Below are 18475 nucleotides of genomic sequence, written 5' to 3'. Positions count from 1 at the left end.
TGACACGGCTCCCCCTGTGATATTTGTTACGTAATGAGCTTTTGTGGATATGTCCCAGAAGATATACTATTATGTGCATCTTTACTTCCAGCACTGAGTATTTGGGTCAACGTATTTTAAATTGAAAATTACATAACTTAATTGGCTGACTGAATGTAGTTTTGATGACGTTCACAAATAACACCATAGAATGTTGACTGGTGAAGATAAAAATAAGTCCAGAATTACGTTTTTCTTACACAGCTTCATACTATTCATAAAGGGAGGAATAGAACCAGTTTAGAAAACAGAAGATTAGATTCAGCACCTTCCTACCAGTATAAAGAAGTTAGAGCAACTTCACCGGTGTCATTGGTGTTGCTACATAACTACCACATAGCTGAGAGCAGAGTCTGTCCACGACTATTTGTGTCAATTTGCTTGCAACTTCAAGACTGCCAGAACCTCCCTGGGAAACTGTTTGCAATTTTTTACACTTAACATCCCCAGGAGCAGCTAACAAAAGTGTTACTGCACTTGTCAAATGTAGCACTTCTGCCATCTTTTACAAGGGAAGTTTTTCAAAGCTTTTCAATCCTTTATCTTCCTGACAGACTTATCTCACTTCCATGTCACAAGAAAACAGCCTCGCAGCTGGAATGTTTACCTGATGTCTCTATCCCTAATAGTGTCCTGGTTTTGCCTTCAAGAGGTGGCTTTTTAGGCACTGGCAGAGCCTATGTTTAACATGTGGCATTTGCTTGAATGGAGAATATCTCCTCTTCACATCAGCTGACATGATTAGAGGAATCCTTTAGGTTTACAGGAGGGACAATATTTGAATGCACTTTTCTTTATAGAGTCATCAGCTCAGTGTGATGCAGGACAGCAGCATGGACTGTGTGAGCTATAGTTTTTTGGATTCTAGGCTCCTTAACAGCACCAGTAGGTAGGCTAAACACAGCTCACTGCGCCTTTGATGTCTCAGGAAGGTAATATCTATCTGCTATGTCAATAACTGCAATAAACTCTGTATGATCAGGCCATGTTTTTTGCTCCATAGGAGACAGATACCAAACACTACAAAAGTGAGCCACCCATTTGGTTTCATGCATTTTTTGACACCGCTTTGATTCCAGATCTTCATCCACAAGTGTTGGAGCTCTCAAATCATGCCATTTTGTTTTTGATGATCTAGAGAGAGCCTGCGCTGGTAGGGCTGTAGATCTGAAGAAGTGGGTCTGTCCCGCGAAAGCTCATCGCCTAACAAATTATTTTGTTAGTCTTTAGAGTGCTACCTGACTGCTTTTTTTTGTTTTGCATTCAGAAAAGAATTAGATACATTCATGGAGGATCAGTCCATCACTGGCTACTAGCCAAGATCATAAAAATGGAAGGACTGGAAGGAACACTGAAAAGTCACCTAGTCCAGTCTCCTTCACTCAAGTTAGGATTAAGTATTATCTAGACCATCCCTGACAGATATTTGTCTTAATACCTGTTCTTGGCAGGAGCTCTTGACAATCTTCAGTGATACATATTCCATAACCTCCCTAAGCGATTTATTGAAGTGCCTAACTACCCTGACAGTTGGGAATTTTTTTCCTAATGTTCAACCTAAACCGCAGTTGCTGCAATTTGAGCCTCTTGCTTCTTGTCCTTTCCTCAGAGGTTAACAAGAACAATTTATCTCCCTCTTCTTTGTAACCACCTTATATGTACTCAAAAACAGTCGTCAAGTCTTCTCTCTGGACTAAGCAAACCCTATTTTTTTAATTTTCTCTCATAGGTCATGTTTTCTGGACTTTAATTTTTGTCGTTTTTCTCTGGACTTTTTTCCAGTATGTCCACATCTTTCCTGAAATTTAGTACCCAGAACTGGAAACAATACTCCAGTTGAGGTCTAATTAGCACGGATTGAATGAAAGGATTACTGCTTGTGTCTTGTTTACAACAGTCCTGCTAATGCATCCCAGAAAAGTGCTTACTTTTTTCAAAACTTCAATATGGCACTGTTGACTCATATTTATCTTGTAATCCACTATGGCCTCCAGATACCTTTCTGCAATATTCTCCTGAAGTAGATATTTCCCAGTTTGTATGTGTGCTACTGATTATTCCTTCCAAAGTGGAGTACTTTGCATTTGTCCTTGTTGAATTTACTTACGACCATTTGTCCAATTCGTTATGATCACTCTGAATTATAATCCTATCTCTCCAAAGCAGTTGCAACCCCTCCCAGTTTGGTATTGTCTGAAAACTGTGTGTTTCCAATGCCATTGGCTAAATCAGGGGTCGGCAACCCCCGGCATGTGTGCCATGACTGGAACACCAGCCGCCTTTTAGCGGCATGTGGTGCCAGCTCAGCCTCACCTCTCCTCCTCCCATGCAGCAGGGGGAGCAGAGAGGGACAGGTGAGCCCCACCCCTGAGCCAGCTGTCGAAGCAGGCACAGCATCTCCTGGTGCCTCCACATGGAGCAGTGCAGCCTTGTAGGGTAAGTCAGGGCTGCCAGAGGGTGGTGGGGAGAATTCTGTGGGGTGTGTGGGGATACCAGCTGGGGGGATGTTCTGGAGGGCATGGCTGCAAGCAGGGAGTAGGGTTCTGGGGGCATGGCTGCTGGGTTGCTACAGGGCTCCCCGGTGCAGGCTAAAGGGCTCCCTGAGAGAGTGGGGCTGGGGTCCCTGAACCTCCCTCCAGCTGGGGTCCCCGTGCCTGCCTCAGTGGGCCACTTCTTGCCTGGCCAGAGGCTACCGGTGAGGCTCCGTGCCCCTGCCTGCTTCCCCCAGCACCAGCCAAGGTCTCTGCACCAGCAGGGCTCCCAGCTGGGCTCCACACACACACTAGCTGGGCTCCCCATGCCTGCAAGTCTCTCCGCCCCCAAGGGCTGGACTCCTGGATCCTGCCAGGGGCTGTGCTCCCAGACTCCAGCTGAGCTCCATGTTCTGGGGCTTCTCACTCTGGGACTGCCCCTGAGACTCCCCAAAACAGATTGTCAGTGGAGCTCCCTGCCAACAGCAGAGCTCTGCTGCATCCTGCGTAGCTTGAGCTCTCTGGTCTAGGTTGCCTCTGGTCCAGCAACTTCCATTGTCCTACCAGATGAGGGATGTTGCTGAAGGCAAGACGTTCAACCTGCACTTTAACAGTGGACACTTCCCTACTGTTTGCTGACTCAGTCCAGTTGGCAAACAGTAAGAAAGTGGGGGCAAAGAGGGATCTGGGGCATGGGGCACTCACCCAAGAGGGATCCTGGCAGGGGATTGCTCAGCACCTGCACCTGGGCTCTGGAACTGCACTGCCCCCATTACTCCGCCCCCATGTCACCCACTTTTCCCCCACACAGACTGGGGGTGTGTGTGTGTGTGTGTGTGTGTGTGTGTCCACTTTCCCCATGGACAGATGGGGGATGTAGTTTGTGGGGATGGGGGCATGTCACCTTCCCCTGCCAGACAAGGGATGTTGCTGGACCAGAGAATCCAGGATAAGAGAAGTTCAACAGGTATTAAAACCCTGGACATTTTTAAAAACTTAGAAACCTGGCCAGTTGCAGATTTAAGGATAGAAACAGTAAAGCTCTGCATATTAGTGTGTTTATTAATGAAGCAGGTATAAGGAGGAGTATTAGAGACTTTAAAAAATAGCAGCAGCACTTGGACCATGCATAGCGGTCAAAAGGTCACATTTCAGCATTCTGCCTCAGAAAAGTTGCTGACCCTTGATTTTAAATTGTTGCGGAAAATATAGAACAAACCCCAGAATGGATACATTTGGGACACCACTTGGGACTTCCAGCTTGATTGTGAACCAGTGATAACTACTCCCTGAGAATATTATGCACCCACATTTTAGTAGTTCTGTCCAGGTTGCATTTGCCTGCTTTGTTTATGAGAGAGTCATACAGAAAAGTATCAAAAGCCTCACTAAAGTCAAGATATACTGTATCTACCACTCACCCCAGCCTCAGCATAGGACTTGTTCCCCTGTCAAAAAAAGTTGTTAGGTTGGTTTCACGTGATTTGTTCCTGACTAATCCATGCTGACTTATTTATTACCTTGTACGTGTTTACTTTATTATTTACACCCTTATCTTTTGGGAACACTGTAGTTAAGATGACTTGTCTGTAATTCCCATTTTGTCCTTATTTCCCTTCTCATAGAAGGTGCTACAGCTGCCCCTTTCCAGTCCTCTGGAATCTCTCTAGTCTTCCATAGCTTAGATAATCAAGGATGGAGAGGGATGCATTGCTCATGCTCTGGATGCATCTAAACATCTGACTGTTAAAAGCAGGAATTGGATGACAGGGGATGCAACAATTGCCCTATTCTGTTCTTCCTTCCAAGCTTCTGGCATTGGCTGCTATTGTAAGAAAAGATACAAGGCTAGACAGGCCATTGGTCCAACCCTGTATGACTGTTCTCGTGTTTTACAAACAATATTAGCAAATAAATAAAAACCCCCTTTGTTTCTTCAACGTTCATTCTCTTCAGTGTTAGAACTTAGAAGATGTATCGTGGTAACTATCTTAAATGAAGATTCCAATTTTCATTAAATTCCCTCCACTCTCTTTGGTTGTACAAAAAGGAGAGAGCATTGAGTAAACACTGGTTTTACACACACACACTGAATAGATCTGGAACAGAGAGTAGTGCTAGAATAAGATGAAGCGAGGCTTGAAATCTTCCTTTTTTTTTTTTTTTTTAAACTGTCCACCTTCTTTTGCGTTGTAAAAATGTGTCAGCATTGGAACCATTGGCAGCCTGCTACATTTTCCAAAATTCACCTTTGGCATTGAACAGCATTAGAGCTGGATCTAAGCCACCCCTGGGTTTGATTATAGAAAACCAAAACCTTAACCCATGAGGTTTTGCAAAACCAAAACTACACCCTGGCTTTGCTCATCTGTAATTGATGATTCATTAAAGAGTCAGAAGCCCAAGAAGAAGAATCCCACAAATGTTACTTTAGGGAAACAGTGTGAGGGGGAAAATGCATTTGTCAGAACTGTTCTCCTCTACTTCTAGAAACCTGAGTTAGGACAGTTCTACTATTCCATCTCTGGTGTCAGTGCGGGTAAGTTAAAAGCACTTTGCTCTCTGGCCAGGTGTGTTATGAAGTGAGCCAGGGCTGACGCTAGGACACAAATGAAAAGCAGAGTGGTCCAGTGTTAAAGAACTGGTCTGGGACTTGAGAGATCGGTGTTCAATTCTCTATGCTCTGTCAGAGACTTCCTGTGATTTGCTTGGGCAGAATCTCTGTCTGCATCAATCTCCTATCTGTAAAATGGGGTTAACAAAAGTTCTTTTCCTCATAGGTGTGCTGTAAGGATGAATCCACAAGAATCTGAGGTGCTCAAATACTATTGTGACTGGGAGGGGGGTCACCTTGAAGTACTGAATGGGGATACTGGAGTCATGTAGTCCTGATAGGTATCCCGGTGGATCTTGAAGACAGGATCCACTCTAGAGTGTCCCTGCCACTCTAGGGCAGCTAGGAAACAGCCAACCCTTAACGGCAACATGCACAGCAAATGAACATTTTGCTGCCCTAGGTAGCCAGCTTGGAAGATGAAATTGCTAATTGAAAAGAGTAGAGAATGGAATCCTGGACGTTCCTCGAGAGAAGGTTCTAAATAAAAAATTTTAGGTGCCTTAAGTGTTTCTAAGATAAGCAGAACATTCCCACGGCTCTTCTGTCCAAAGGAGCACGTGAGCGATCACCATGCACTCACTATATTTGTCTTCAGTCACTGCATTAGCAGAGTCTAATTCACCCTGAGACTAGTGGTGGCGAGTTATATGGGCCCATGCTGCCCTGGGCACCAGCAATATTCCTGGCCTGGGGTGGAAGAAGGGGATGGCTCCAGTAGAGTTCAGGGCCCTTGCCTGCTGTCCCTGCACCTCCCTGAGTGTGTCTCCTGGCCTGCCTGCTGCCTCACAGTGATTTCAAATGGCCTGGAGGCTAGGGTGGCTTCTTGCTTGCTCACTCCCTGCGGCTGCTGACACGTTCCTGGGGCCCTGGGAAGAGGGTGTCTCTCTCTGTCCTGCCTCTGCAGCCGAAGGGAGCTGCAGGAGTAGTGCTAGGCGCAGCAGTGGGCAAGAGATGCCCTCCCACCCTGGACTATCCTGCCTGGGAGGTGCCCCAGTTAAGTGCTGCACCCCCACCTCCCCCACAGCCTGCATCCCCACCCTCTGCCCCAGTGCAGAACCTGAACCCAGCATCCAGATTCCATCCCAGAGCCCAACTCAAGATCCTCTGCCGCACCCAAACGCCATCTCAGGGTCCTACGCTCCTCACACCCTCCTAAACTGCCTCCCACACTGACATTCCATCACAAAAGGCCAAACCCCTCATCCCTTCTGCATCCAACCTCCTCCCAGAGCCTGTATTCTGCACCCCCTCCTGCACTCTAATCCCCCTGCCCCAGCCCAGAGCCACACCTAGCATCCAAATTTCATCCCAGAGCCTGCATCCCAGGCCTTCTCTCCCACCCCCATTCCCTCCCAGAGCCTTAGGCGGGTGGGGGAAGGAAGTCTGGGTTGGAACATGTGGGAGTTCTGGACACCACCAAAATTTCGACACATCAACCCACCCCTGTCTGAGACAACTCACTGCTAAAAGATGCTGCAGGATGCAGGTCTAACCTGAAGCACACCGGTGGTTTTAACTCTAAGGCAGTTTATGCCTAGCTTCAAACTCTTTGACATTACAGTGTAAGGAACTGCACAACACATGTAACAGAAACTCCTTTTAAACAACTGTCCAATTTAGTCAATCATGTGAGCTGTCTCTTTTTTGGATTGTTTGACTCTTTTGTTAACTGTATAAAATCCATTCATTTTTGTAGATTCCATAAAGCTCTTGCCAAGACTAGAGAGCCAGAATAGAACAAATGGAAGAACCATTCACTAAAAATGTAGAGTACCTGTAAAATGGTCATCCCATATAGCTGTGGGGGGGAGGTGAGCAATGGTTTCCACACTGTACCATGTAGAAAAGTCAGCTAAACATCAGCAATTTCCCCTGTTACTGATTAAAGCAATAAACATGGTACTAGAGTATTCCCAATGGGGCGATACTGCAGCTACAGAAGGGGCGGCTTCTTCCTGTCATGCTCAACTGTAGTAGCAGTGCATGTTTTTCCAAATTACAATGTGGCTTTACTCTAAATGGACATGTATTGCAAGGATGACAATGAAAGAAAGCAACACTGCTTGCAAAGTGACCATGTGATAGTTACAGAAGGGGTGCGGTGTTAGGGTGGGAGTGAAAGCTGTGTAGAGAAAGAACACTCTAAGCAAGGCGGCTAATGGAAAAAGCAATGAATGAATGGAGGTATTGTATTAAACGCAGTGAAGCAAATTCCCCAGAGAAAGCTTTGGTTCAGCATAAATGAAATCCCATCAAATGGCATTCCAGCCCTCTCCAGCAACAGACATGATTACCTGTTTTCTTTTTTTCTGCACTGAAATAAAGTTTGACATATTTATTGTTCCTGTTCTAAATTGCACAACTTTAAAAATGTCTTACCTGGTTTTGGTTGCAAGGGGGCCACTGTCGGGTTCTGTCCATTTAGGAGAAGTTTTGTGCTCTGGAGCCTCTCCAAAGGCATCGCATTCTTCTTTATTTTATATCCTGGTGTTTAGTGTTGGTGCAAAGGGGCATCTGGAAGCAGAAATTAAAATCCTCTACCTACAGAACAGGGTCATCACTGTATAAGTCCTCCCACTTGCCCACAAGGGATGTGCCTCCTGATGTTCTGGTGGGACTAGTTCTAGGCATAAGAGGTTAGATTGGCCTATGTGTCTTTGGTTTCTCTGTGGGACTGCCAGTGCAGGAATCAGCTGCAGTCATCGGTGCTGGTACTAGGGGAGAGCGGGTTCTGTAACTCCTCCAGCTTGGAGTCGTATTCATACAGGATTGGCAGTTTGGTTCAATGGCTCACAGCACCCCCACTATAAAAATTATTCCAGCCCCCCTGACTGCAGTCATGGTTCTTGTGACAACGGACACCTGTCCATTAGGACACTTGTTAATTTCACACTTAAAAGTTGTCAGATGATAGTAACTTGTGGTCACTATCTCCCAGGGAGATTCCGACTGGTGAGTTGCCAGGATCCTTATCCTATTCACTTCCATAGAAATCTCTGTCTTGCAAGTAATGCCAGAGTAGTTGACTTAGTTCTCATGAACCTCTTATTCAGCCACCCAGTTAGACTTTGAGTTAATGATAATACTGTCTTGTTAAAGGAGTAGCCCTGTTACTTCGTTATCATAGCATCCATCTTCAGAATAACGTTACCTGAGAGATGCAAAGAGTGTCTTGTAATTCACAAATGCTAATGACTGGTTAAGAAAAGCTAAAACAGTCAGGGAGGATCTACTGCTATTGCCTTGACTCCCTCACAGGCATCCTGTGACAGCTTTGTGATGTTGAATTTAGTTTGAGTCAGGTCCAAACAGATTTTTTTTTTCTGCCCACTATGGGATGAACCTGAAGACAGCAGTTTAGGTAATTCCAAGTGTGTTACTCTGTGCTGTATAATGAGTCAATTTCAAGGGGAATAATTGTCAAGCTGGCCTGCAGGGGTTCAAGAACAGAAGTACACACCTGAGGGTAGCTTGTTAAAAAAAACAGGTGCAAGCTCCAAATTAGCTGTAAGTCCTCTAATTACATTTCAGCAACCAATTATAAACTACTCAGACACTGTAAAGGACGTGCAAAAGCAACGAGAGGTCCTGTGGCACCTTACAGACTAACAGAAATGTATGAGCATAAGCTTTCGTGGGCAAAGACCCACTTCGTCTGATGCAGGACATGTAAAGGACTCCATGTAAAGGACATGGAGTCACAAACCATCCCATTGGGAACTCAGGTCCATCTCTTGCCGGGCATTTAAGCTTGCCTTTGTGAGAGAGGCTCCCTTACACCAAAAATCACAGTAATATTCAGGTTACCCCAGTCCCAAAAGCTGAGTCCCTATACCACATTAATTGTATCTTAGATCTTGCATCAAATATCACAGATTGTAATAATCTAGCTAAAGACTGATTAATTAGGAAATGGAAGTACGAGTTATTTACAAGGCTAAAGCAGGCAAACATGCATACAAAATGAGTTCTAGTGTTAAGTCTAAAAGGCTAATAGAAACTGCTTTAATAAGCAAGCTCTTTAAGTTTAACACAGCCTAAACACTGGGGATCTCTTGCTTCTACCTAGGAAACCTTGCCCATGAGAGTCCAAGTAGAACAGAACTATAGTTCCTCTGTATTAGGGTTTTTTATTCCTTCCCCTCTTGTTTTGAATTGCAAATTTAGGCCTGATCTCCACTAGGAAATTAGATTGATTTAACTACATTCAGGCCCACAGATGGTGGGGGGTAGAGGGAGTTGCCTCTGGGTCCAGTGTTTCAGAAGGGCCTGTAGCTCTGGTCACTGCCACCACCACTGTTATTTGGCAGTGGTGGTGGCTGCAGCTCCAGGGCCCTTTTAATTGCTTCAGCAGCACTGCTGAATATGACTGTGACACAGTGCGGTGGGGGAATTTCCTTCTGGGGCACAGAGCTGGCCCCCCTCTCGCCGTGCCCTGGGCCCAGAGCAGCTGTCAGTGCCACTGACTGCATTACTCAGGGAGTTTGAAAAATCCACACCCCTGAGCGACGCAGTTTAAACATCCTAACTCCAGGTGCAGATGGCACTAGGTCAATGGGAGAATTCTCTTGTCAGCCTAGCTGCCATCTCTTGGGGAGATGGATTACCTGAACTGATGGGAAAACACTTACTGTTAGCATAAGTGTCTCCTGTGTGCTGAAGTGATACAAATGTGCCACTGCAGTGGTTTGCATAGACAAGCCCTTAGTTGATGGGAAGAATTCACTTGGATGTCCCCTCTTCACGGGACAACCAATAACACCTTTTATCCTCTGCGGTTCCAGCATACTCGTAGTTTGTCTGGTGTTGATGGGCCTTCTCAGTTTTTGAGCAGCATTTCACCCACATTCCTCTCCCACATCTGGTAATTTACAATTACAGTGCAAACACGTTTATATTAAACCTTGAGATACAGATGTTGTAAATGGGACCAGAGCATGCCCCAACTTGCAAGTGTTTCGTGGAGTCTAAACATATTCATAGAATTCCAGTACTGTTTTAAAACAGTACTAAAGCAGCTGTCTGTTAAAAGTACTAACCTACTGGTGAGCCAGACTGGTTCCAAGTATGTACTGGTCAAACGTTAAATTGAGACCTGTGGTCTTTGGCATGAGCTGGCTGGATGACAGTAATGGTTCCAGGAAATTTTCAGTGATGTGGAATTTCAGAGAAAGACTGATAGATGAATAGCTAGTTCCAGACCACACTGCTCTTTCACACCTGGACAATGCAGTTATTTGCTTGGTGACACACTGATATATAATGCAGTTATTGGAAGGTGCCCAGTGTTCCTTTTCTGAGGTGACCCAGGAGTAGAACAATGAGGGGAGGTAGTTTAGGACAGAGGGGTTCTGAGAGATCAGCTGCAGCTCCAGTTATTTTTAATGGAGCACCTCAGCTAGTCAGGTCATCTTATCTCAAGTTCAGTACCCCACGACTGAGACATCCGGATTTCATTTATTAAATACTGGACTTACAGCTTGTCTGCACAAAGCAGCAATGCTCACTAGAGGGAGCAGGGATTTCTAAAGTGCAACAATCTGTTGACCACTGACTGGCCTATGTAGACCTTGGTGCAAGCTCAAAGGTCGCTAATGCATTGCACCTGTCTCTTCTGCATAGCAGCTCCATGTAAAGAAGCCTTAAAACTCTTTGTACCTCAATTCCTCACCTGTAACAGAAGGATACTAACTTGCTGATTTTTGCAAATGAGTTGTAAAGACTGTTTATAAAATATTTTGGTGATACAATTGTTATATAAACAAGGATGGAGTCGAATATTATTTGGAAATAGGACCTCCAGGAAGTGGTACTTCCAGGAGAATTGCAGACAGCTGTTCAGACAGCTGCAGGCAGATAGCAAGACAACTGTATTTGGCAGGATCCTTGTAGAATACCTATCTGTAGCCTTTTTACCTGTGAAGAGTTGCATGAAAATCTGTTCCAGTTTGCAAGATGAAAAGAATTGCCTGGTATTGTCTCTGTTTACTCTACCAAGGCTAGTGTTCCACTAGACAAAATGGCTACACAGGCCGACCAAGTTGGCAGCCTCCCTCAGCATAGGGGTAGCCCAGCAACCAAATAGCAGAGCAGTAAGTTAATGATAAGGTGCCGATGCAAGCGATGGGGAAGGAAAATAGGGCAAGATCAGTACTAGGATGGAAGTTGCCAGTGGGGCCAAGGGAGGAAGTGGCAGGGCTTGGGGCAGTCAGCCCTGGGGCCCCCACGCTCCCTCAGAGCTGCACACTGAGCAGCAGCATAGCACTGCTGCAGTGTTTCAAAGGGGCCCGGAGCTCTGGCTGCCACTGACTACTTCAGCAGCAGTGGTAGCCAGAGCTCCGGGTTGCTTTGGCAGGCCTGGATGTTGCAGGCTGGGACTGAAGTGCTGGGGGTTCCTAGTGTGAGTGTAAGTCTTGCACTCTCCCTGGTTGCACTACCTTGTCTGTGTGCAGAGCTGTAATGTGCCAATAATGAGCTGAACTGCCATCAGAGCTGCCAGCTATTAGTGTTCTGAGAAAATCTTCTTGGGCCATAAGTCCAAATGCTTTCCCTGAAGGGGAGAAGAGGACAGAAGCATGTGGTTACCCGTATGTATAAGGCTGTGTAGGATCTGTACGCATGGGATTGGCAAGCTTCCTGTTTTCTGTGGGAGACAGATTTTTCCTTAGCCTTGTTGAAACTGATAGTGAAAGTCAAAGACCTCATTGGTCTTCTCAAATTAAAGCAGCAGCTTGTCGACTGTCAGCAAAATGAGGCAGGCGAACGGAGCTGATCCCTTCCCACATTAAAACAGTTGAGAAATAGCTCCTCCTTTCTTTTCTCCAAACAGATGACTGCTCCTAACCACAGGCGTAAAGCAGGCACTTCCCATTCTGTGTGATAATGGTTTCCTAAACATCTTACATAAGTGGAGTATCTGAAGTTGTTTTGTTTCACAAGAGGAACTCAAAGCAGTGCCCAATTCAAACTCAGCCCTAACTTGCATCATGGCCTGTAGTTTGTCAAAGGCTTTCTGCTTAACCCCAAAGTTACAGAGCTTGGACTTCACCTGCCAGAACTAAATGGAATGCACTTTTATTTAGTCTAAGCTTCCATCAGGTGCCCAGGTTCACTCTTATCCACCTGGCAAAATTGTCTTTGCCCAAATATTTTAGTAGTCTCTGCTGTAACTATTTCATGACAGGTATGTCAGCTAATATGGTCACTGAGAAACAAAATGCTTCAGGAAGGACTTGCTCAAAGACCTTGAGAGTGCCGCTTATCTTTCACAAGTAACTGCCTCCTAGAGGTAGGATGGGCAAGAAAATAGCTTTCATTGGACCAGCTCCTGTTTGGTGAGAGAGACAAACTTTTGAACTCACAGAGCTCTTCTTCTGGTCACTTCTCTCACCAGCTGAAGATGCTACAATAAAAGACATTACCTCATCTCAACTTGTTTCTCTAATATCCGGTCCCCAGCTACACCACCACACAGTTTATTTCTCCATAGCTTCAGATCCCTCTAATGGTACTTGCTGCAGTTATGTAGCTGGAAGATCGGTGCCCTCAAAGGCTAATGTGTTGAGAGGAAAACTTGCACTTGGTCATGAATAGGGGTGTTAAAACAGATAACCAGTAAAATGCACTTAACTGATTAACCGTTTAACTTAGGGCCTGCCACATTTCTGGGGTCCAGCTCCCCACTGCTGATCCTGCTGGAGCTTCTAGGTCCAGCCCCCTGGGGTGCTCCTGCCCAGCATGGTTGTCCACCACCGAATTCATCAGCAAAGGCTAGTTAACCAGTAGACCAGTAAGCCACACGCTTACTGGTATGCTTACTGGTTTATCGCTTAATGACCCTAGTCATGAATTAAAAATGTGTTCAGAGAGCTGCACCCTTAACTGCTTCTGTGTGGAGAAGGCAGAGGGAGCTTCTCTTGGGCTACCTGTGTGCTGCATTCCCCTTTTAGAGGAGGAATGCAAATGAGGGAGATAGAAAATGCAAATGAAACTCTGATTTACAAATCCCGTGTTTCATTCGCATAATCTTGCACGATCTTGTTTCCAGAAGAGGCTTTTCCAAAAACGAAAGCAGCCATGTAGACAGGGGGTCCTTTGGGGGAAAAACCCTGTTTTTGAAAGAAATCCCATCTATACGGCTGTTTTTATTTTTGGAAAAGCCTCCAGAAGCCCAATTGCATGAGATTATGCAAATGAAGCATGATATTTGCAAATCAGCACTTGATTTGAATTTCTAATCTCCCTCATTTGCATTCCTCCTCCGAAAGGGGAATGAAGTGTAGACATAGCCTTGCAGTCTCTGAAATGGCAAAACCAGTCTTGACTTTTGTGTTCCCTAGCAGGTTTCTTTTGTGCTATGTGAGTGCTTCCAGAAGGATGGAACAGGGCAGAGAATCTGCTTCAAAGTAGCAACTGGACCCCCTTTGAATTTTTTAATGTAATACAGTCAGCTGCCAGGACAAAGGCTTGACACCACTGGTTTGATAATATAGGTAAAAGGTGTATATGAGAGCATTCATGGGTTTGTGCAGAGCCTACCACAGGAAAACCCTTATCCTATTTTTGAACCTGGGTGCTCCTGCAAAATGAATGTATATCTTTCTGGAGGAATCAATGAAATGGAGAAAGAGAAAATACCTGTTGAACCACATCTGGTCAGTGGGTCTGGCCTAAGAGTTGGCAGAGCGTAAGGTGGCTTGCAGACGGAGGGGCCCAGCTGGTTGGGGTGCAGGGCTCTGGGGGTTCAGGGCCCAAGGCAGATGCCTTGCTCACCTTGCCAAAAGGCCAGTCTGTTCCCCCACCCCTGTAGCTGTTCAGGATAGTTTTCTACAGTATGTTTTTCAAGTTGGTTTCTGTGTCCCAGATGGTGGGGCTTCCACTGTTTTTCCTGGCAAGTCTCATCCACAAAGTAGTTGATTTCATTGTCAGGACTACTCGTGCTCCCCATGAAATTTGAGCTGTCGTGTTTTGCTTCCTTATATCTCACTGCCAATTACCTTCCTTCAGTATTCATGCTTTTTTGAATACTCAAACATAGTCCTCACATTCCCCCATTGGCTGGCCTTCAACCAAGGTATGCATGTAGATTTCATTCAATATGACTTTATAAACCATCCCTCCAGCCTCTTTCAGTAAACTCTTTCATATCCAGCAGCCCGGGGACCAGGAGATTGCCGGATATTCAAATATTCTGAATAATAGAGACATGCAATGCATCACACTAAAGAAAAACAAGATTAGATATTAAGAAACAAACAAGTGTATGCAGAGTGCTTCATTTACCAACAACAGTGTTGTTGTACACTGTAAACTGATTCTGTATTTGCTGTATTTTTGTTTTTTACTTTCAGTATACTATACTTATAGAAAACAGAACTATCATTGACTTACAGCTAAAATGCCAGTTATTTGAGAGGCCTGAATAATAAAATGCTGGATATAGAAGAGTTTGCTGTACTCAGTTTTGTTGCTGTTTCCTTGCCATTCTGTTAGAATTGCTCCGTGGGTCCAAGTTCTCACAACTGAAAGCAGCCTTCCAGGTGTGGTCTATCCTGAGCTAGAGAGTAAAATAATCTGTAGAACTGGATCCCATTGCAAACACTGCAGAACAAGAGCACATCAAAGTTCCCTGACAGCATGAACTAATCCCCACAACGTCCCTGGGAGGGAGGAAGAAAGGGAATGGAGTATGTATTACTAGCCCTTATTTTATAGGTTGGGAAATTTAGTATCCTGCCTAAAGCCACAGAGTGCGAGAGCAGAGATTAGAGCTCAGAATTTTCATTGCTGTCAATGTTGTGTTCAGAGCACAAGGCTGTTTCCCTCACTTTATAAAAAAAAATTTGAAGTTGAAAGGTTCAAATGAGAATGAGTTTAGCCCCAGATGTACCCTAAATTCTATCCCTAAGCCTACATTCCATCTGACCACCCTACAGACAGTGTTTCTTATAATGTTAGGGGGAGGTAGGAGCGAAATCATTTGCAGGCAGGCAAAGGAATTTCATTATTTCATCACTGGTGTGAGGGTTAAGATCAGATGTCTTGTTCAAATACATTTTACAATGTAACTCCTCCCTACCCCCTGAATTTTTGTTCAGGCCTATGACCTTCTAGAGCCCAACTCACTTTAAGGCATGCAGGAACTGTCAACACACGGCACGTCCGATAATGCAACTAAAGAACCTGGGATACCTCTCAGATGCTTAGAAAAATTATTTTCAGAAACAAGTCTTTGGAGATGCAGATTTGAAAAGGGGTTTGAATATTGATCAGACTTGGTGCAGGATCTTTCGTCTCTGTAGAATGTAGTATTGTAAAGCATCAGCATTTGGTTTTAGCTCAATTCATGCTTTATATGTTTTGGAAACCCTGGATTGTTTGATGGTCTGGAGATGCTGAGTCTTTAGGGCGTGTGGCAGTGAGACTGCTGCATGCCCGGCTAGAGGACGAGCAACTGTGGAAAGAAGCCAGAGGCTGAACAAAACATGGCTTGGCTTGATTATTATTTGTTTAAAGCCATTTCTTCCTCTTGCATGTTGCTCGCTCATTTCTTCCACATTCGCACTCACACTCTAAAGAACGTTGCATCACTGTGTATGGTTCTCACTTGCTGATTTGGTCAGATTTTCAAGTAAAATTTTTTCATGCTGTCCTCATACAAATAAAAGAGCTGCAGATCACCACATCCAGTGAGAGTTGTAGAGAGAGAGAGAGGCTTCTTATTTTCAAATCTGTGATCTGAAAAGTAGCTGGCTAACTGTTGAAGGTCATTCTACAACTTAAAGGGCTTTACAAATCTGAGGCCAAGTGTCTGGCCACTGCATGGATGTGCAATGGAAGATGGGGGTGCAAGCATTATCCAGGGGCCAGGCACAACTGCAGCCAGGCAGCGTAGCAGAAAGTGCATGTTGCACTCTATTCAGGTGTCGTGGGCACACTTCTAAAGCTGTGAGCCTCAAGTGCTCCATATCACAAGGCAGGCTTCCAAAATCATCAGGTTTGTTTAAACACACTTTTGGTTTAAAGTATTTCAAGTTTGGCATCTAAAAACAAACAAGTCCAAAATTTGGCAAAAGGGTTAATAGATTCCAAATCTGTACCTGAAACCTTTTGCCCACACAGTCTGCCTTATGCAGAGAGTGAGAAAGGATTTTGCCTGATGTTCATTGACTTTGGTGAAGTTACTCCCCATTTAAGCTGGTGTGACTGTGGTCAGACTCTGGTTCCATATATTTCTGAGGGAGAGTTTGAGCAGTGCTCTCAAGCCTGGTGAATAATGTGCTTTGTGGGAGCACAGGGAGCAAGTTCCAACAACTTAAAGCCTTTTTTTTTTTGTAAACTGGGATGTTCACATCTGTCAGGCTTTCGGAGAAACCTGCTGCTATACCAGCAAACGCAGTGAGGAGTCCTGAGGCACTTTAAAGAATAACAGTTTTATTTGGACATAAGCTTTTGTGAGCAAAAACCCACTTTGCTAATGAAGTTGGCTTATGCCCAAATAAATGTGCTTGCCTTCACAGTGCCAGTGGACTCCTCATGGCTTTTGCAGAGACCGACTAACATGGCTACCCCTCTGATGTGATAATGGCAGGGCAGTCTTTGAGAGAAAGCAATGTCTGGTAACGGTTTCATATTGTTTGAGTTTTGTTTTCCATCAGTCCTGTAACACACCTGAGGTCTTGGGGAGATCTTTAATAACTCAGTGTCATCCTGTTGTCTCAGTAAATATGGACTCTTTAAACGTGTCACTTGCTGCATTCAACCTCACTAGAACGAGCTATACAGTTGTGTCAAGGAAATGTCTCACCTGCCCTCTCTCCCCAATCTTTCATTTCATTAATGATAAATTGAAATCTCTGAACACTAGACCACATAAGTTGTAGTGTAGAATAGCATGACCTAATTCTTCACATTAAGACTTCAGAATTGGTGGTTCTTTGTTGTGTGGGGCACTTTGGTCTTGATCTCTTCATCACTATCAGGATATCTACAAGTTTTCCAGCAGCTGTTTGAGGAAATGTCCATCCGCTGAGACAGAACTTCTGGGTGTATCTCATCGGGTACTTTAATCTCATCAGGTGCTTTACTGTTTATCATTCCACATTTACAAAATTAACAGAGGGGAGAAATATAGAAGCAATATATTTGTAGCTATTCTTAAGACATTTGATACAATGCCATGCAAAACCTCATTTGAACTAGTACTTTGAATCCTATTGAATATGAGCTGGGCTGGAAGCTGGCCAAAATAAAGGGCAATGCTAAAGAGCCATGTGTCAAGTTCAGACAAACTGTCTTGTGAAGTAGTGTAGGGAAAAGGTTGGGTTTATTTCATACCTTCATTACTGACCTGGAAGACAATTACATAATATTAATTAAATTTTGTAAGTGACGTTAAAGTAGAGTGAACTGTCAAAGCCATTGAGAAAAAGGTCAAGAGAGAGTCTAGAAAGATGAGAGAAGGGGGAAGAGGAAAAGTTTTGACTGGGAAAATGTGTGCTAATTATCTCTGAGCCAAGAACTCCAAATTCACATGCAATGGGGGAGAGAAGTCTAAGAAGCAGTAATGCTGAAAGATATACTGTATTGGTGAGAGTGGAAGAAAATTAGATGTGTTTTCAATGTGATATAGCTGAAAAAAATCTCCAGTGCGATTGTCAGTTCTAAATGCAAAGGCATCACTAGAGCCAAGGGGTGGTAGTTTTAGGGTACGTCTACATTTCATGGAAAATAAGCCAAGTCAGGGACAATCTTCCAGAGTTCGATTTTGTGCCCATGGTATGGATGTGCGAAATGGACCTAGCAGGGGTCGGCAAGACAACCCCTGTACTCCTCAATATCTCAGGGAGTAAGGGAGGTCGACAGGAGAGCTTCTCCCATCAATCTCCCTCGGTGAGGATGGCCAGCTGAGTTGATTTCAGATGAGTTGATTCTTGCTATGCAATTGCCATAGCTAGAATTGCATATCTACAATCAACTTTAATGTCTAGTGTAGACCTAGCCTTACTTTATATGGCTCCTAGAGTTATTGCACTAAGTTCTGGGCACCACACTGCCAAAAAGATATAAAAAAAAATTGAGAGTTCAAAGCAAAACAGCAAAAATTATGGAGAGATGGGAGGGGCTGACCGACCAAGAACGATTGAAAGAGCTAAATATCTGGCTAAGAAAGGCCGGATATTTAATAGTCTTTGTAGCATAAATATTCGAAGGGTGTAACACCAAAAAAGGAGAAGAATTATTTGGTGTGAATTCATGGGAGGGAAGTATAACTGGAACGTAAATGGGGTAAAACAAAGAGAAATCTGAACAATAGGTAAAACTTCCTCACGTGGTTATGCACTAGCAT

General features: G+C 44.4%; 1 protein-coding gene across 1 annotated transcript in view; it reads left to right on the top strand.

Annotated features, from left to right (window-relative positions):
* ABTB2 (ankyrin repeat and BTB domain containing 2) overlaps positions 1–18475 on the top strand; it is a 199593-nt gene that overhangs the window by 69956 nt on the left and 111162 nt on the right. The gene's annotated exons all lie outside the window — the stretch shown is intronic.

The sequence above is a fragment of the Carettochelys insculpta genome, chromosome 6 (assembly GCF_033958435.1).
Source record: "Carettochelys insculpta isolate YL-2023 chromosome 6, ASM3395843v1, whole genome shotgun sequence".
Taxonomy (NCBI): domain Eukaryota; kingdom Metazoa; phylum Chordata; order Testudines; family Carettochelyidae; genus Carettochelys; species Carettochelys insculpta.
Note: the sequence above shows the minus strand (reverse complement) of the source record. Positions and strands in the feature narration are given on the sequence as shown.